This window comes from Aquarana catesbeiana, linkage group LG10 (assembly GCF_042186555.1).
Source record: "Aquarana catesbeiana isolate 2022-GZ linkage group LG10, ASM4218655v1, whole genome shotgun sequence".
Lineage (NCBI taxonomy): Eukaryota > Metazoa > Chordata > Amphibia > Anura > Ranidae > Aquarana > Aquarana catesbeiana.
In genome coordinates this window covers 67,845,168-67,865,996 of record NC_133333.1, presented here as the reverse complement: position 1 = coordinate 67,865,996, position 20,829 = coordinate 67,845,168, and positions in this window count along the sequence as shown.

Here is a 20,829-nt window from a genome sequence, read left to right as displayed (position 1 = left end):
GGAGCAGAGGATGAAACATCTTCGGGAGGCCTTGCAGAAAGGTCTGTGCAACGCGTTCCCAGAGACTGGGAGGTTACAAACTCCTGTTTCTGGACAATGTGTTGCTGAGGCTTCGGTCAGTCAAAGAAGGAGCGGTCGAGAAGGTGGCCGTCTGACCGATGCGTTCAGACAATTTTTTGGTCCGCAGCCCCAAGGTCTGATCGGTTCCAGCAACCATCGCCAGCGTCTGTTTAACATGGTGCAGGAATACCTAGGGGCAAGATCTGACTTGGACACCTTTCCCACCGAAAATCCTCTGGGTTACTGGGTCTTGAGGATGGATCACTGGCCAGAGCTTGCACAGTATGCAATTGAGCTACTGGCCTGTCCTGCATCCAGCGTTCTTTCGGAACGCACATTCAGTGCTGCTGGAGGCTTTGTAACCGATCACAGGGTGCGTCTGTCCACCGACTCGGTCGATCGACTGACCTTCATAAAAATGAATCAGTCTTGGATCACCACCAGCTACCAAGCACCTGATGCTGATGTAACTGAATAATTTTTTTTGAAATCTCAGATCCCTTCAAAGACTGCCTATGCTGATGCTGAGTGACTATCCCTGAGTAATTATCCTCTTCCTCCTCAATCATCACGCTGATAGCTTGTAAGAACATTTTTGGTTTTAGGCGCCACCACCAGTGCCTAAGGCCCAATTTTTCAGCCCCTGTTTAACAGGGGCGTGTAATTACAATTTTTGATGCAATACTTTGCAGCAGGGCTCGTTTCTGCGTTACAACTAGAGTATCTGTGAGGGGTTGCAGTGTTGTGGCACCAGCACCAGTGCCTAAGGCCCAGTTTTTCAGCCCCTGATCTAATATTTCACAGCAGGGCCCATTTCTGCACCCACCAAGAGCGAGTGAGGACTTACAGTGTTGTGGCACCACCACCACCACCAAAGGCCCAATTTTTCTGCCCTTGTTCAACAGGGGCATGTAATTACAATTCTTGATCTAATATTTCACAGCAGGGCCCATTTCTGCACCCACCAAGAGCGAGTGAGGACTTACAGTGTTGTGGCACCACCACCACCAAAGGCCCAATTTTTCTGCCCTTGTTCAACAGGGGCATGTAATTACAATTCTTGATCTAATATTTCACAGCAGGGCCCATTTCTGCACCCACCAAGAGCGAGTGAGGACTTACAGTGTTGTGGCACCAGCACCACCACCACCACCAAAGGCCCAAATTTTCTGCCCTTGTTCAACAGGGGCATGTAATTACAATTCTTGATCTAATATTTCACAGCAGGGCCCTGTGAGGGCTTACAGTGCTGTGGCCACAACAACACCTAAGGCCCAAATTTCTGCTGAGTATATAGGGCAGGCCCCTACTTTCAAACATCTAACTTACAAACGACTCCTACTTGCAAACGGAAGGAGACAACAGGGAGTGAGATGAAATCTACCCCTAGGAAGGGAAATTCTCTCCTGTAAGAGTTAATATGGGAAAAACAGTTCTCCTTTCCACTGATGCTTTCCAATCCTTGTTCCACAAAAAAACCCAAATTTTCAAAAAACATTTGTCATTGGGACAAAAAGTGAGGTGAAATCTTCTGAATAGGAGGAAAGACAGCAAAACAAATGTCCCTATGTTTTCCAAAAAGCTTAAAAAAGATTTTTTGGCTGGAGCTAAACACGTTAAAAATGTACCCGTTAAAAATTACAAACAGATTCTACTTAACAACAAACCTACAGTCCCTGTCTTGTTTGCACCGCCTGTATACTGCTGTTCAGAGTATATAGGGCCTGGTGGCCCCACACCTTTGCTTATTTTAATTTGGGTGTGGGGTTCCCCTTAATATCCATACAAGACCCAAAGGGCCTGGTAATGGACTGGGGGGTACCCATGGCGTTTGTCTCACTGATTTTCATCCATATTGCCAGGACCCGACATTACATTAAACCCGCAAGCAGTTTTAAATGAGATTGTTTCCTTTAAAAATGACATTTTGTGCAGGGACTGTTCTAAACACGGGAAACACGCGCCACTTTACAGGCATACTATAGACACACCCCAGGTACGATATTTAAAGGAATATTTCACTTTTTTTTTTTTTTTTTTTTTACTTTAAGCATCATTAAAATCACTGCTCCCGAAAAAACTGCCGTTTTTAAACGTTTTCTTTGCATTGATACATGTCCCCTGGGGTAGGACCCGGGTCCCCAAACCCTTTTTAGGACAATACCATGCAAATTAGCCTTTAAAATGAGCACTTTTGATTTTGAACGTTCGAGTCCCATAGACGTCAATGGGGTTCTAACGTTCGTGCAAATTTTCGGTCCGTTCGCAGGTTCTGGTGCGAACCGAACCGGGGGGTGTTCGGCTCATCCCTACTCCCGACCTTGTTGGGAAGTGCTCTGACTTTGTCTGTGACATGGTTTCCAGCTGTATGGAATCTGATAACACTGCTGTATTACTGGCGTTCTGTATGATAGCCATGCTTAGAAGCCTTTGTTTTACTGCTGTTCTGTATGCCAGCCGTGCTTAGAAGCCTTAGTTTTACTGCTGTTCTGTATGCTAGCCGTGCTTAGAAGCCTTCGTTTTACTGCTGTTCTATATGCTAGCCGTGCTTAGAAGCCTTCATTTTACTGTTATGCCCCTCACTACACGTGACTGAGGTGTATTTGGGCACACTGCTAACTCCTCTCATACCAATGCATTCCAGTAGGCGCAGAATCCTTTTGAACTTTTATTGATACAAGATAGAGTAAAACTGTAACAGATACAGACAAAATGCAATTAATAAAGATCATACAATTAGTGTCTCCCTATCTATCTAGCTAAAGACACAATTAATAAACATACCAAAGATGAATCCGGATGGCTAACGTAGAGCATGGCAGCAGATGTACTTGCTTCATAGGAAGGGAAGAGGAAAAGACTGCAGGAAGCTGATGCAAGGCCTGATGGGATTGAAAGTACGGAGGCTTGCATGTACCAAATCGAACCAGCTATTCTAAATAACTACTTTGAAACAGATATAGCGCAGTTATGCAAAATGGTCACTAGATGGCAGCATAGAGCAATCTAATTAAATCAAAGAGTCAATAAAGAAGGCATGACAATAATAATAATAATTAAATGCTTTCTTCAGCTCTGTGTATACTAAGGAACATGGGGGAGATCATGTCCACAATGGGGATAGAATTGACAATAGATCAAAAGTGATATGATTCAGAAATATTTAGACAGAAAAAAGGTGGATAAAGCACCTGGACCTGATGGCATACACCCACAGATCCTAATAGAATTGAGCTCTGTCATTTCAAAGCAACTGCTTCTACTTTTTATGGACTTTTTAATGACTGGAATAGTACCACTAGATTGGTGTAAGGCCAATGTGGTGCCTATACTTAAAAAGGAATCAAAGTCTTTACCAAGTACAGGCGGTCCCCGAGTTACAAACATCCGATTTAGGCCCCTTTCACACTGGAGCGGGGTTGGCGGTAAAGCGGTGCTATATTTAGCGCCACTTTACCGTTGTTTTAGTGGCGCTATTTGGCCGATAGCAGGGCGGTTTTAACCTCCGCTATCGGCCGAAAGAGGGTCAAAACCTCCCGCAAAGCACCGCTGCAGCAGCGCTATGCTGATGGTATAGCCGCGCTGCCCCATTAATTTCAATGGGCAGGAGCGGTGAAGGAGCAGTGTATACACCGCTGCTTCACCGCTCTAAAGATGCTGCTAGCAGGACTTTTTTCAGCATCCTGCCAGCGCACCGCTCCAGTGTGAAAGCCCTCAGGGCTTTCACATTGTTGAGACTTCAGAGGCTGTTTCAGGGCGCTTTGCAGTCGCTATTTTTAGCGCTGTAGTGCCTGCAAAGCGCCCCAGTGTGAAAGGGGCCTTACAAACAACTCCTACTTACATACAGAGAGAGATAACAGAAAGTGAGAGGAAATCTACCCCTAGTAAGGGAAATTCACTCCTGTAAGAGTTATCATGGGAAAAAGGTGTCTCCACTGAAGCTCTATCACCAATCCTTGTTTTCACAACACCCCAAAATTTTCAAAATCCAATTGTCATGTCAGGGACAGAAAGATATTATTTTGGGCCGAAGCTACACATAAAACATGTACCTTACAAACAAATTTGACTTAAGAACAAACCTACAGACCCTATCATGTTTGTAACCCAGGCACTGCCTGTAAATATAGACCTGTTAGTTTAACTTCTATAGTTGGGAAGATACTGAAGAGTTTAACCACTTCAGCCCCGGAAGGATTTACCCACTTCCTGACCTGGTCATTTTTTGCAATATGGCACTGCGTCGATTTAACTGACAATTGCACTGTTGTGCGACATTGTACCCAAACAAAATTGATGTCCTTTTTCCCACAAATAGAGCTTTCTTTTGGTGGTATTTGATCACCTCTGTGGTTTTTATTTTTTGCGCTATAAACAAAAAAAGACTGACAATTTTGAAAAGAAGGAAAATGGTGAAAGAAACTGCGCTAAAAACCCAGTGTAAATAAAATACTGTGAAAAGCAGCAATCCTCACAAAAACATCAATTGTAAACAAGCATAAGAAAAATAAGAGGTTGCGCTAATGCTAATAAAACATAATGAATAATTTACAATGAAGAAAAATTCATATGGTGATCATAAATAAATCAATGTGCAGAACTTAGTGATAAAAAAGAAAAGTCCATAAAATGAAACATCAATTAAGTGTTATAAAAAAATCCATAAAGTAAAACATCAGTAAAGTGTTATGAAACGTCCAAATCACCAACAATAGGTAAAAAAAGTCCAAGTGATAAAAAATGGAGATCTGTGACAGCAGGGAAGGGTCCACCACCAGATATGGAAGGGGTTGCTCCTTACCAGAAGGCCATGACCCCCCACTACAGAGGATCACAGCAAACAGAGATCTTTAAAGCCAAAATGGGAATTATCAGCAGTGTCCACCAGAGGTCATCTCGTCAGCAGCCACTCCAACGACCCGGGGCATAGATACCATAAAATAAAAGGGACTCACATAGTGTAAAACCACTTACATTTAATAAAATAGATTAAAATACAGATGTACACTTACAGAGTGTCAATGGATAAACAGCCTTAAGTCCGGCTCCGTGGCCACCGGAGCTCGGACAAACCCGTCCTACTGGGAAGCAACTCGCTTGGAGGTGACGTCAGCGCGTCGTCTGGCACAGCCAGACGACAGATGTACACTTACAGAGTGTCAATGGATAAACAGCCTTAAGTCCGGCTCCGTGGCCACCGGAGCTCGGACAAACCCGTCCTACTGGGAAGCAACTCGCTTGGGGGTGACGTCAGCGCGTCGTCTGGCAGACGACGCGCTGACGTCACCCCCAAGCGAGTTGCTTCCCAGTAGGACGGGTTTGTCCGAGCTCCGGTGGCCACGGAGCCGGACTTAAGGCTGTTTATCCATTGACACTCTGTAAGTGTACATCTGTATTTTAATCTATTTTATTAAATGTAAGTGGTTTTACACTATGTGAGTCCCTTTTATTTTATGGTATCTATGCCCCGGGTCGTTGGAGTGGCTGCTGACGAGATGACCTCTGGTGGACACTGCTGATAATTCCCATTTTGGCTTTAAAGATCTCTGTTTGCTGTGATCCTCTGTAGTGGGGGGTCATGGCCTTCTGGTAAGGAGCAACCCCTTCCATATCTGGTGGTGGACCCTTCCCTGCTGTCACAGATCTCCATTTTTTATCACTTGGACTTTTTTTACCTATTGTTGGTGATTTGGACGTTTCATAACACTTTACTGATGTTTTACTTTATGGATTTTTTATAACACTTAATTGATGTTTCATTTTATGGACTTTTCTTTTTTATCACTAAGTTCTGCACATTGATTTATTTATGATCACCATATGAATTTTTCTTCATTGTAAATTATTCATTATGTTTTATTAGCATTAGCGCAACCTCTTATTTTTCTTTTAATTTTGAAAAGAAAGCAATATTTTTTTACTTTTTGCTATAATAAATATCCCCCAAAAAATATATTAAAAAAACATATTTCTTCCTCAGTTTAGACTGATATGTATTCTTCTACATATTTTTGGTAAAAAAAAAAAAAATCACAATAAGTGCTGATTGGTTTGCGCAAAAGTTATAACATCTACAAAATAGGGGATAGATTTATGGCATTTTTAGTACTAACGTTTTTTTTACTAGTAATGGCGGCGATCTGTGATTTTTATCGGGTTTGCGACATTGCGACAGATCAGACACTTTTGACACTATTTTAGGAGCATTGACATTTATACAGCGATCAGAGCTAAATATAGCCACTGATTACTGTATAAATGTCATTGGCAGGGAAGGGGTTAACACTGGGGGGCGATCAAGGGGTTAACTGTGTTCCCTCAGTGTGTTTCTAACTGTGGGGGGATGGGACTGACTGGGGGAGGAGAACGATCACTGCTTCTAAGTACTAGGAGAAGACGATCTGTCTCTACTCCCCTGACAGAATGGAGATCCTGTTTACAATGACAGATCTCCGTTCTGTCCTTCTCAGGAGCAATCGTGGGTAGCCAGAGGCCATCACTGCCACTGGCCACGTGCATTGGCTCCTAGGTCACACATTGCGCAGGAGTACCATACTGCGAGGTCGGCAAGTGGTTAATAATAGGATTTTTAAATACAGCTTATCTGTAAAATCCTTTTCTTGAGAGTACATCACAGAGTATTCATTACATAGTGGGTTAGATAGGCACCATTGGTGATTGGACACGGGTTAACCCCAATTAAGGAGAATTCCTCCCCTATATAACCCCTTCCATACGGGGAGGCAGTTTTGTAGTAAAGCAATAGGTAACCGCGTAAAACCCATAGAAGGGTGGGAGCTCTGTGTCCCGTGATGTACTCTCAAGAAAAGGATTTTACAGGTAAGCTGTATTTAAAAATCCTATTTTCTTGATCATACATTACGGGACACAGAGTATTCATTACATAGTGGGATGTCCCAAAGCAATGCTCATTTGAGGGGAGGGAGACACAGATCAGAAAATATAGACCGCAAACGGACCAGAGGAACTAAACTGCAGCCTGCAGTACACTGCGCCCAAAGGCGGTATCCTCTTGCCCTCTTACATCCACCTGATAGAATCTGGTGAATGTATGGACTGAAGACCAAGGCCTTACAGATCTGAGCCATGGAGGCCTGGTGATGCACTGCCCAAGAAGCACTAACAGCCCTAGTTGAGTGCGCTTTCACATGAAAAGGAGGAGTCTTCCTCTTTATATCATAATCCTGAAAAATAACCTGTCTAATCCATCTAGAAAGAGTAGATTTCGACGCTGCTTGGCCTTTCTTATGGCCATCTGGCAGAATGAACAAACAATCAGTCTTCCGTATCTGAGCAGTTGCCTGCAGATAGACACTGACTGCTCTAACCACATCAAGAGTGTGCAAAGATTCTTCCTCCGCGGAGTGCGGATCTGGAAAAAAGGATGGTAGGATTACATCTTGATTCAAATGGAATCCTGAAACCACCTTAGGTAAGAAGGAACGATTAGGACGCATAACAATCCTGTCCTTGTGAATAATTAAATATGGCTCTTTACAAGAAAAAGCTGCCAATTCTGATACTCTCCTAGCAGATGATATGGCTATCAAGAAGACTAATTTTTTAGTCAAAAGCGCTAAAGGAGCCAGGTGCAGTGGCTCAAAGGGTTGTCCCTGTAAAGCCGACAACACCAAATTCAAATCCCATGGGCATACTGGAGGTTTGACTGGCGGATTCAACCGCAGTGCCCCCTGAATAAAGGCCCGGACCAGGGAATGTGAAGCAATTGGCTTCTGAAAAAATAGAGACAAAGCCGAAATTTGGACTTTGATAGTGCTCAAAGCCAATCTCATTTCTAGGCCTGACTGAAGAAAGGTCAAGATTCTGCTAATCATATACCTTCTAGGATGCCATCCCCTGGGTTCACACCAGGAAACATATGCCTTCCAGATTTTGTAGTAAATAAGCCTGGAGGCCGGCTTTCTGGCATTGACCAGAGTGGAAAGGACTGACTCCGAGAGCCCACGGTCTTTTTAAAATGTGGGTTTCAGCAGCCAAGCCGTCAAATTTAGACTTCGTAAAGCAGGGTGGCAAATCGGACCCTGTGTGAGCAGATCTGTCTGGAATGGGAGGACCCAAGGCCTGCCCACTGCCATCTTTATGATCTCTGCATACCAAGGTTGTCTGGACCAAGCCGGGGCTACTAAAAGGACCGACTTTGCTTCCCTTTTGACCCTTCCCAGGAACCGCGGAAGAAGTGGGTTCGGAGGGAAGGCATACATTAGATTGTACTGATCCCATGGGATTGTCAGAGCATCTGACCCCTGAGCAAGTACATCCCTTGTTCTGGACACAAATTTGTCCAGCTTCCTGTTGAATCTGGACGCGAATAGATCCACATCTGGTGTTCCCCACCTTTGACATATGGTTTGGAATATGTAGGGGTGTAGGGACCATTCTCCTGGGCATAATTGCTTAAGAAATCGGCTTGCCAATTTTCCACTCCTGGGATGAATACCGCAGACAGGCAGGGAACATGGCTTTCTGCCCATGCAAGAATGCGATTCACCTCCCTTTGGGCATCCAGACTTCTGGTGCCTCCTTGGTGATTGATGTAAGCCACAGCCGTGGCATTGTCGGATTGTATCCGAATAGGATGACCCTGTAGCCTGTAAGACCAGTCCATGAGGGCCAAGTAAATTGCCCGAATTTCTACAGTATTGATGGGCAAGCATCTCTTGGTTGCAGACCATCTTCCCTGTGTGTGCATGTTTCTTCCAGAACTGCTCCCCAGCCTGTCAGACTGGCATCTGTGGTTACGATCTTCCATTGTAGTGGAAGAAAGGCTTTGCCTTTCAAAAGATTTTTGGTTCGTAACCACCAATTGAGGCTTTTGCGTATCCTTGGGGATAGGCACATCGGGAAAATCCAAGGCATGAGTCTTTTTGTTCCAAGCTGCGAGAATGCTTCTCTGCAGGGGCCTTCAGTGAAACTGGGCAAATGGAACAGCCTCGAAAGTGGCAACCATCTTTCCTAACAGTCTCATACATAGCCGAATGGATGGACTCTTTTTGCTTAATACTAAGCGGACTAGAGCTCTTACGGCCTTGACCTTTGGCTCTGGTAGAAACACCCTGCCTTGAGTGGTGTCTATGATCATGCCTAGATACTCCAACCTTGTTGAAGGTTGCAAAGAAGACTTTTCTAGGTTGATTATCCAGCCTAGTCTTTCCAAATGTCTTACTGTCTTGAAGACAGAGCGGTTCAGGTGTGCCAACGATTGCTCTATGAGTAGCAAATCGTCTAGATAAGCTACCACAGTTATGCCCTGAGCTCTTAGATTTGCTAAGAGTAGGTCTAGAATTTTAGTAAATTCACGGAGCTGTAGCGAGACTGAAAGGAAGGGCCACAAACTGGAAATGGCGCTGGTCTACCGCGAACTTTAGATATCTTTGGTGAGCGGGAAAAATCGGCACATGAAGATATGCATCCGTGATATCTATTGATGCCATAAATTCTCCCCCCTGCAGGGTGGAGACCACCGAATGAATTGACTGCATTCGGAAAGATCGAATGTGTAGAAACTAATTCAGATCCTTTAGATCTAGGATGGGTCTGACATCTCCATTTGGCTTTGGAACGGTGAAGAGATTCAAGTAGAACCCTGAACCCTGATCTTTTGGGTTAATTTCTACTATCACTCCCTGGGATAGTATGCGATCTAAGGCCAGTAGTAGCGGTTCTCACTTTACTGGATCTTTGGGAACTCTTGACCTTAGGAAATGAGCTGGTGGAAGCTCTAGGAACTCTATTTTGTAACCTAGAGATACTGAAGAGACCACCCACTTGTCTTGAACCTCTTCCCGCCAGGCTCCTAAAAACTGTAGGAGCCTTCCCCCCATTCGGCCGAGTGGGGGCGCCCCTTCACAGGGATGTTTTGGGGCTCTGCTTGGCAGGTTTTCGTCCCCAAGCCTTTTTCTGCCTTTGGGTGTGACCCTGGGCCTTTCCTCTGAAAGTATATTGGGAAGGCCGTCGCCACTGCTTAGAGCCTGATGTTCCAGGGGAAGGGGAAAGAGACTGAATGGTGGACGTTTACTCCTATTAACTGGTAGGAGTGTAGATTTACCACCTGTAATTTTTTGGATAAAATTATCTAGGTCATCCCCAAATAGGCGTTCCCCTTTGAATGGGAAGCCAGCTAAATATATTTTGCATGAAAGCTCTGCTGCCCAACTTTTAAGCCAAAGGGACCTGCGCATGTGTACCAACAGGAGAGACAAACGAGATGCTTGCTGGGCAGTATCCAGAATGGCATCAATCATAAAACACAGCACCTGTGGAAGGTCTGCATAGTTCTCCACTTCCTCACTGGGAAGGAGGCCAAGCATCTGCTTAAACTGTTCCTTGAGGAATTGACACAAAACCACAGTTGCGACTGTAGGTTGGACTACAGCACCAGCCATGGAGAAGGAGGCTTTTAATAAAGTTTCCAGCTTTTAATCAGTTGGATCTTTAAACACCTGAGCATTGTCCAAGGGACAGGTCAGGTTTTTGTTCACACAAGAGACAGCCACATCCACGGATGGGACCTCCCATTTCTTGGTGAAGCTTTCCTCCAGAGGATAAACCATAGAAAACAATTTATCCATTAAAGGATGAATTGGAAATTGGAAAGGAAAAGTCAGTCTGTGGGAGCCTTCTGACCCCCAGGGAAGAAACAGAGGATGTAGCGGCCTCAGCAGAGGGCATTTTAAATGTGGAACGTACTAGTTCAGTATAATACTGGACCTGCTTCTCCTCTTCCTCTGAATCCTCAGACTGCTCTTGATCCCTATCTCTGGATAGGGATCTCTCCTCATTGTCAGAAGAATCAAAACCCTCCAATGTAGCACTAAGGGAATCCTCTGTGACATACGCTGGGGCTGTAACATTAGGAGAGGCTGCAAAACCTGACAGGGACACTGACTCATCCTGTGAGGCTGGCTCCAGTCTTGCAGGGGGGGATGGTAATCTGCAGGCATCTTTAGGACCCCTAGACACAGGCGGTGACTTTCTTGTGCCTTTGTTACCTCCCCCTTGATACCCTCTTACGAGGAGACATAGTCCCAAGCTACAAAGCAGAGGTACTAGTACATATGCAATCACTGTTGTGCTAAAAGTCTCACAATATACATATATGCTTAATACTGCACAACCTGATGCCGAGTAGGTGTCTTAGGTTAGCCTGGATCCGACCACTTTAGGATGCTCACTGCCCACACTCTGTGTCCATCTGTTTATAGAGCTCTGAACGCTCTGGGCTTTTAAATTAGCCATCTGGCGTCTGCACACCTACAGTGGAGGAAGTGAGCGGATTGGACACCAGCTTCACTGAGTGTGTATCTGAAAGGCACGTAAGTTTGCTCCTTACTCCCTCTAGTGGTGGAAATCAGGTAAGACATGCAACTACTCATTGAAGAAAATCCATTTGTAATATATATATATAGGATTAACTTCTCTTACCTGTCCCTGCCGCAGGAACTACTGAGAACAGACAGTTTCCAGCCTTCACCCATCATGGCGGGTAGCGTTGTGCCAACCTTCAGGGTTTTTTGGGTTCCTACTCAGAGAAACCTCTTACATGGACCTGTAAAAGACTCTGCCAGAAACTTTCGTGCCACTGTTTTAATAGTACACCAAGCCTGGTTTTCTCAGAGCCCAGTCCTCCAAAGAGAGACTTACAGGCAAAACCTTGCTTCTTCGGATGACGAGGCCCGGGTACCATACCATCTTGGGAGTCAAAATATCGGCCCGAGATATGGATTCGGTCAGCATAGCCCTTTAAGCCCCCGCAGGGACCAAACTGGAGCTTTCTTCACAGCACACGTTTTATGTGACCAACCACCTTAGACACTGGTGAAAAAACTGAGGTCCTCCCCGTATGGGAGGGGTTATATAGGGGAGGAATTCTCCTTAGTTGGGGTTAACCAGTGTCCTGTGATGTATGATCAAGAAAAAGGACCACATAGATAAGTTCTCACCGGAATAAAATATTTTAAGCAACAGACAGCATGGATTCATGAAAGACAGAAGTTGTCAAACAAATCTGATTTCTTTTTATGAGGAGGTAAGTAAAACCTTAGACAGAGGACTGGCTGTGGAAGTGGTATACTTGGATTTTGCAAAAGCGTTTGACACAGTTCCCCACTATGCTTATGTGCTAAAGTCTACAGGCTTGGAAAGATCAGTTTGTAAATGGATAGAAAGCTGGCTAAAAAAACGAAATCAGAGAGTAGTGGTTAATGGTTCTAATGCCCTGAAGAAAGTGCAATCGGATTGTGTTGTTGGAAATTCTAATCGTGTGTGGGCTCCATCTGACTTTTTCTGTTGGAATTTCCAACACACAAAGTTTGGGAGCAGGATATAACATTTTTCCGACAACAAAATCCGATCCTTTAAGTTCCGATCGTGTGTAAACAAATCCGACCCACAAAGTGCCACGCATGCTCAGAATAAAGCACATTCAACACTCTCCTCTTTTGAATTGGCTACTACTGAAGAAGTAACTAAACCTTTCTCAGATGCCCACCTAACCAATTGTTCCTTTGGATCCTGTTCCCTCACAACTACTATGGTCACCCTCTTCTTCTATCCTGTGCTCCCTCACTCACATCTTCAGTAGGGATGAGCTTTGTGTTCGAGTCGAACCCATGTTCGACTCGAACATCGGCTGTTCGATCGTTCGTCGAATTGCGAACGATATGGGCCGTTCGCGCCAAATTCGTGTGGCGCGTCACGGCCCATAATTCACTGCGGCATCGCAGTGCATTGCTTGCTGATGATTAGCCAAGCATGCACTATGACCCGCACGCTTGGCCAATCACAGCGCCGCCTTAACAGAGAGCCGTAATTGGCCAAAGCCAAGGAGGCTTTGGCCAATTATGGCTCAGGGGATTTAGTACAGGCCCCACACTATATAAGGCCGCCTGCACGGCGGCCCTGTGCAGTGTGTTCCAGTGTGCTGAGAAATAGAGAGAGAGAGAGACAGTGTCATTTCATTTGAGTTAGCTAGATTAGGCAGGACAGTCAGTCAGTTATCTGCACTTAAAGTGTATTGTCTATATATATGCATCCCAGGTGTTGCATATATATATATATACACTGTATTCAGTTTAGCTAGATCCGTTCCTGTTATCTTCTAGACTATTTACATTTAGTGCAGTGCGTCCTGCTCACAGTGTTCAGCTAGATCCGTTCCTGTTATCTTCTTACTGACAGGCAGGCTTGTCTTGTTACAGTATTTTGAAGAAAATTAATGGTGTTCTTTTGATCCTATTAGTACCACAGTCAGGCAGCTAGACTATTTACATTCTATCTAAAAAGAAAAATTTGCGCTAGGTGTACTCAAAAAATATGTGACAGGAAAATGTGAATGAAATTATGTTTAAGTATCCTGCAGCTGAAACACTATAACCCTGATAGGGGGCACAAAACAAAATATATATACAAAAAGTGCAGCGCTGGAAGACTACTACTACAGTAGACAGTGAAAATTATATTCAAAAGAAAAACAAAAACCTAAATGCTGAGCTGACAAACCGTGCACATTAATATTCCACTAATTATCTGATAAGGATCAGTGGGTATTGTTCATAAAGAAATAATAGTAAACAACAATTCAAATGTCATAAAAGACGTGCTTAATTATAATATAGTGTCCACAAAATACATGTGTGAATGTTCCGCTGGGTAAATCCGTGACTTCCACCATTGACAGAAACCGTCACCACAGAAAAGATGGAGGCTTACCAGACAGCCCTTATGAGACAGCATAAGATATCCTCCTCTTATGGATGTTGTCCTCCCTGTAGATGGTTCCTGATTGAGAGCGCTGTAATAGTGGTTTCCAGACTGAACCTCAGCAGTAGAGGGGGGGGGGGAGGGGAAATCCCCTCTCAGCGATGATGAGAATCCAAAAAAGGAAGAGAAAACTCCAATAGTGTAAAAAAGTTTAACTTCTTTTTATTTAAATCGCCAGCAGGCATCCATGAATAAAAATTCCTTGCAAGGAGTTTAAAAACAGCTCCAATGAAACAGAAAGTCCGCGCATGCGCAGTCCGTGCGTGCGTGTCTACCCTGTATTCAGTTTAGCTAGATCCGTTCCTGTTATCTTCTAGACTATTTACATTTAGTGCAGTGCGTCCTGCTCACAGTGTTCAGCTAGATCCGTTCCTGTTATCTTCTTACTGACAGGCAGGCTTGTCTTGTTACAGTATTTTGAAGAAAATTACTGGTGTTCTTTTGATCCTATTAGTACCACAGTCAGGCAGCTAGACTATTTACTTTTAGTGCAGTGCGTCCTGCTCACAGTGTTCAGCTATATCCGTTCCTGTTCTCTTCTTACTGACAGGCAGGCTTGTCTTGTTACAGTATATAAAGCTACCTGAAGAAAATTACTGGTGTTCTTTTGATCATATTAGTACCACAGTCAGGCAGCTAGACTATTTACATTTAGTGCAGAGCGTCCTGCTCACAGTGTTCTGCTAAACCTACAAGTTAGTGGGGTGCGTCCTGCTCACAGTGTTCAGCTAAACCTACAAGTTAGTGGGGTGAGTCCACCTCACAGTGTTCAGCTAAACCTACAAGCTAGTGGGGTGCGTCCTGCTCACAGTGTTCAGCTAGATCCGTTTCTGTTATCTTCTTACTGACAGGCAGGCTTGTCATGTTACAGTAAATACAGCTACCTGAAGAAAATTGCTTGTGTTCTTTTGATCCTATTAGTACCACAGTCAGGCAGCTAGACTATTTACAGTTAGTGCAGTGCGTCCTGCTCACAGTGTTCTGCTAAACCTACAAGTTAGTGGGGTGCGTTCACCTCACAGTGTTCAGCTAAAGCTACCTGTAGAAGGTTGGTGGTGTTCTCATACTACAGGCAGGCAGTTGATTTTGCTAGCTGCAGTATCAGTACATATATATATATATATATATATATATATATATATATATATATATATATATCCCAGCTTAGTGCAGCTACAGGCCATTAGTATGTCTGGAAGGCCAAGAAGGAGAGGCAGACAGTCACAAGCCAATAAGAGAGGGCAAGCAGGCTCTGTGTCTAGTGCTGGTCGTGGAGACGGTGCATCCTTATCAGCACGTGGCCATGGGACACGCTTGGCCTTTTTTTCGGCAGCTGGCCATGTTGAGCCGCAACATGCGGAAGACTTGGTCAAGTGGATGACCAAGCCGTCCTCATCCTCCTCATCCTCTCTCACCCATGCCCAGGGTACTTTGTCTGGCAAAGCAGCGGCCTCTTCCCTCGGCTCAATGTCATCAGTGACTCCTTCCCTAGCCCCACCATGTCCTCCTGAGGAGTCCCTCGAACTGTTTGACCACAGTGTTGGGTACATGCTCCAGGAGGATGCCCAGCGTTTGGAAGGCTCTGATGATGATACTGAGCTCGATGAAGGCAGTAACATGAGCACGGACAGAGGGGGTGCCCAAGAAGGACAGCAATCTGGCAGTCATGCTCCCCCTGCTGCAGCATACTTCCAGGTTTGCTCCAGTGATGAGGAGGGAGGGGATGATGAGGTCACTGACTCAACGTGGGTGCCTGATAGGAGAGAGGAGGAGGAGGCGGCACATCACCAACGAGGCAGGATGCCCTCCAGGGGCCAGCCTAAGGGCAGCACATTGACTGCATCACACCCCAAAGCTCCACATGTGCAGGGCGCTGCAGTCTCTGCGCGTTATTCAAAAAGTTCTTTGGTGTGGGCCTTTTTTGAGACGAGTGCATCAGATCGCACCGCTGCTATTTGCAACATATGTCTCAAGCGTATCTCGCGTGGCCAAAACATCTCCCGCTTGGGTACCACATGCTTGACCAGACATATGTTGACCTGCCATGCAGTTCATTGGCAAGCGTATCTAAAAGACCCACACCAAAGAACAAAGAGGACCTCTCCTTGCTCCTCATCAGCTGAGATTTCCAACCCCACTAGACCTTCAGTCCTCTCTGAGACCTGCACTGATAGGAATGAAGGTGTAGAATTAGGTGTGTCACAGCCAAGTACTTGTGGGCAATCTGATTTTGGTACACCGACGTCAGATTGTACCAGGCAAATTTCCCTGCCCCAGCTGCTGCACCGCCGAAAGAAGTTTGCTCCCAGCCATCCACATGCCCAGCGGTTGAATGCTAGCTTGGCAAAATTGCTAGCACTTCAACTGCTGCCTTTTCAGTTGGTAGACTCTGCCCCCTTCCGTGAGTTTGTGGAATGTGCGGTTCCTCAGTGGCAGGTACCCAAACGCCACTTTTTCTCACGGAAGGCGATTCCGGCTCTCTACCAGCATGTGGAAGGCAATGTCCATGCCTCGCTGGACAGGGCGGTCAGCGGTAAGGTGCATATTACCGCTGACTCATGGTCCAGCAGGCATGGACAGGGACGTTACCTAAGTTTCACGTCGCATTGGGTGACTCTGCTGGCAGCTGGGAAGGATGCAGGACAAGGTGCAGTAGTGTTGGAGGTTGTTCCACCACCACGCCTCCAAAATGCTAATGATTGTGACACACCTCTCTCCTCCACCCCCTCCTCTTCTTCTTCCTCCATGGCCTCTTCCTCGGAACCAGCGGTGCTCCGTAGTCGTTCAAGGGGCTACGCAAGTACGCAGACCAAAAGATGCCATGCGGTGCTTGAGCTGGTGTGCTTGGGGGACAGGAGCCACACTGGGGCAGAGGTTCTGTCATCTCTGCAGGGGCAGGTTCAGAGGTGGTTGACGCCACGCCAACTTAAGGCAGGAATGGTGGTTTGCGACAATGGCACCAACCTCCTCTCTGCCCTCCGACAGGGTCAAATGACCCATGTGCCCTGTTTGGCTCACGTCCTTAACTTGGTGGTGCAGCGGTTCTTGGGCATGTACCCGGGCTTACAGGATGTCCTGAGGCAGGCCAGGAAAGTCTGTGTGCATTTCCGCCGGTCATATAATGCCAGTGCTCGGCTGACGGACCTCCAAAAGGAGTTTAACCTGCCCAAGAACTGCCTAATCTGTGACATGCCCACCAGGTGGAACTCAACGTTGGCCATGCTGCAGCGGCTGCACCCGCAGCAGAGGGCCATCAATGAGTACCTGTGCGACTATGGCACCAGGACAGGGTCAGGGGAGCTTGGTTTTTTTTCCCCACGCCAGTGGGCCATGATCAGGGATGCATGCACTGTCCTATCACCATTTGAGGAGGCCACGAGGATGGTGAGCAGTGACAGTGCATGCATCAGTGACACTGTCCCCCTTGTCCACCTGTTGGAGCACACGCTGCGTGGAATATTGGACAGGGCACTTGAGGCAGAACAGAGGCAGGAAGAGGAGGACTTCCTTAGCTCTCAAGGCCCCCTTTATCCAGACAGTGTTCCTGCGTGCCCGCCGATCACACAGGAAGAGGACGAGGAGGAGGAGGAGGAGGAGGAGGAAGATTGTGTCAGTATGGAGGTGGAGCCTGGCACTCAGCATCAGCAGCAGTCTTTAAGGGATCAGTCCCAAGAAACACATGGACTTGTACGTGGCTGGGAGGAGGTGGCTGCGGACCATGTCGTCCTTAGTGACCCAGAGGACTCCGGACCAAATGCCTCAGCAAACCTACGCTGCATGGCCTCCCTGATCCTGCAAAGCCTGCGTAAGGATCCTCGTATTCGTGGTATCAAGGAGAAGGACCAATACTGGCAACCCTCCTTGATCCACGTTACAAGGGTAAGGTTGCGGACCTTATTTTGCCATCGCAGAGGGAGCAGAGGATGAAACATCTTCGGGAGGCCTTGCAGAAAGGTCTGTGCAATGCGTTCCCAGAGACTGGGAGGTTACAAACTCCTGTTTCTGGACAACGTGTTGCTGAGGCTTCGGTCAGTCAAAGAAGGAGCGGTGGAGAAGGTGGCCGTCTGACCGATGCGTTCAGACAATTTTTTGGTCCGCAGCCCCAAGGTATGATCGGTTCCAGCAACCATCGCCAGCGTCTGTTTTACATGGTGCAGGAATACCTAGGGGCAAGATCAGACTTGGACACCTTTCCCACCGAAAATCCTCTGGGTTACTGGGTCTTGAGGATGGATCACTGGCCAGAGCTTGCACAGTATGCAATTGAGCTACTGGCCTGTCCTGCATCCAGCGTTCTTTCGGAACGCACATTCAGTGCTGCTGGAGGCGTGGTAACCGATCACAGGGTGCGTCTGTCCACTGACTCGGTCGATCGACTGACCTTCATAAAAATGAATCAGTCTTGGATCACCACCAGCTACCAAGCACCTGATGCTGATGTAACCGAATAATTTTTTTTGAAATCTCAGATCCCTTCAAAGACTGCCTATGCTGATGCTGAGTGACTATCCCTGAGTAATTATCCTCTTCCTCCTCAATCATCACGCTGATAGCTTGTAAGAACATTTTTGGTTCTGGGCGCCAGCACCAGTGCCTAAGGCACAATTTTTCAGCCCCTGTTTAACAGGGGCGTGTAATTACAATTTTTGATGTAATACTTTGCAGCAGGGCTCGTTCCTGCATTCCAACTAGAGTGTCTGTGAGGGGTTGCAGTGTTGTGGCACCAGCACCAGTGCCTAAGGCCCATTTTTTCTGCCCCTGTTTAACAGGGGCGTGTAATTACAATTTTTGATGCAATACTTTGCAGCAGGGCTCGTTCCTGCTTTCCAACTAGAGTGTCTGTGAGGGGTTGCAGTGTTGTGGCACCAGCACCAGTGCCTAAGGCCCATTTTTTCTGCCCCTGTTTAACAGGGGCGTGTAATTACAATTTTTGATGCAATACTTTGCAGCAGGGCTCATTCCTGCGTTCCAACTAGAGTGTCTGTGAGGGGTTGCAGTGTTGGGACACCAGCACCAGTGCCTAAGGCCCATTTTTTCTGCCCCTGTTTAACAGGGGCGTGTAATTACAATTTTTGATGCAATACTTTGCAGCAGGGCTCGTTCCTGCGTTCCAACTAGAGTGTCTGTGAGGGGTTGCAGTGTTGGGGCACCAGCACCAGTGCCTAAGGCCCATTTTTTCTGCCCCTGTTTAACAGGGGCGTGTAATTACAATTTTTGATGCAATACTTTGCAGCAGGGCTCGTTCCTGCGTTCCAACTAGAGTGTCTGTGAGGGGTTGCAGTGTTGTGGCACCAGCACCAGTGCCTAAGGCCTAATTTTTCAGCTCCTGTTCAACAGGGGCATGTAATTACAATTCTTGATCTAATATTTCACAGCAGTGCCCTGTGAGGGCTTACAGTGTTGTGGCCACAGCAACACCTAAGGCCCAAATTTCTGCTGAGTATATAGGGCAGGACCCTACTTTCAAACAACTAACTTACAAACGACTCCTACTTGCAAACGGAAGGAGACAACAGGAAGTGAGATGAAATCTACCCCTAGGAAGGGAAATGCTCTCCTGTAAGAGTTAATATGGGAAAAACATTTCTCCTTTCCACTGATGCTTTCCAATCCATTGGGACAAAAAGTGAGGTGAAATCTTCTGAAGAGGAGGAAAGACAGCAAAACAAATGTCACAGGGGTGATAACCCTTCCCTATGTTTTCCAAAAAGCTTAAAAAAGATTTTTTGGCTGGAGCTAAACACGTTAAAAATGTACCCGTTCAAAATTACAAAGAGATTCTACTTAACAACAAACCTACAGTCCCTGTCTTGTTTGCACCGCCTGTATACTGCTGTTCAGAGTATATAGGGCCTGGTGGCCCCACACCTTTCCTTATTTTAATTTGGGTGTGGGGTTTCCCTTAATATCCATACAAGACCCAAAGGGCCTGGTAATGGACTGGGGGGTACCCATGCCGTTTGTCTCACTGATTTTCATCCATATTGCCAGGACCCGACATTACATTAAACCCGCAAGCAGTTTTAAATGAGATTTTTTCCTTTAAAAATGACATTTGGTGCAGGGACTGTTCTAAACACGGGAAACACGCGTCACTTTACAGGCATACTATAGACACCCCTCAGGTACGATATTTAAAGGAATATTTCACTTTTTTTTTTTTTACTTTAAGCATCATTAAAATCACTGCTCCCAAAAAAACGGCCGTTTTTAAAAGTTTTTTTTGCATTGATACATGTCCCCTGGGGTAGGACCCGGGTCCCCAAACCCTTTTTAGGACAATACCATGCAAATTAGTTTTTAAAATGAGCACTTTTGATTTCGAACGTTCGAGTCCCATAGACGTCAATGGGGTTCTAACGTTCGCGCGAACTTTCGGTCCGTTCGCAGGTTCTGGTGCGAACCGAACCGGGGGGGTGTTCGGCTCATCCCTAATCTTCAGTCTCTCCCTCTCTAGTGGCACCTTCCCCTCCCCTCTAAAACATGCACAGATCACTCCCATACTTAAAAAGCCCTCACTGGACCCCACCAACCTGAACAACTTAAGACCCATCCCATTGCTCCCATTTACCTCTAAACTTCTAGAACGCTTAGTCTGCAACCGTCTTAGCTCCCACCTCAGTGAAAATAACCTTCTTGACCCTTACAGTCTGGCTTTCGCTTGCAGCACTCCACGGTAACTGCCTTACTAAAACTCACTAACGACTTAATAACTGCTAAAACCAACAGCCAGTAGTCCATACTCCTACTACTTGACCTCTCTGCGGCCTTTGATACTGTTGACTACCCACTCCTTCTCAATAAACTACATTCCCTTGACCTCCAAGATTCTGCTCTATCCAGTGAGGCCAGGAATGGAAAAGCCAGAAAGAAAAAGTAGTGCAGGCATGATAGTGTGTTTAGAGGAGACAAGGCATAGGTTAATATTGAAGAGCTAGAGGGGAGAGGACAGTAAGTAAAGTCTAAGGG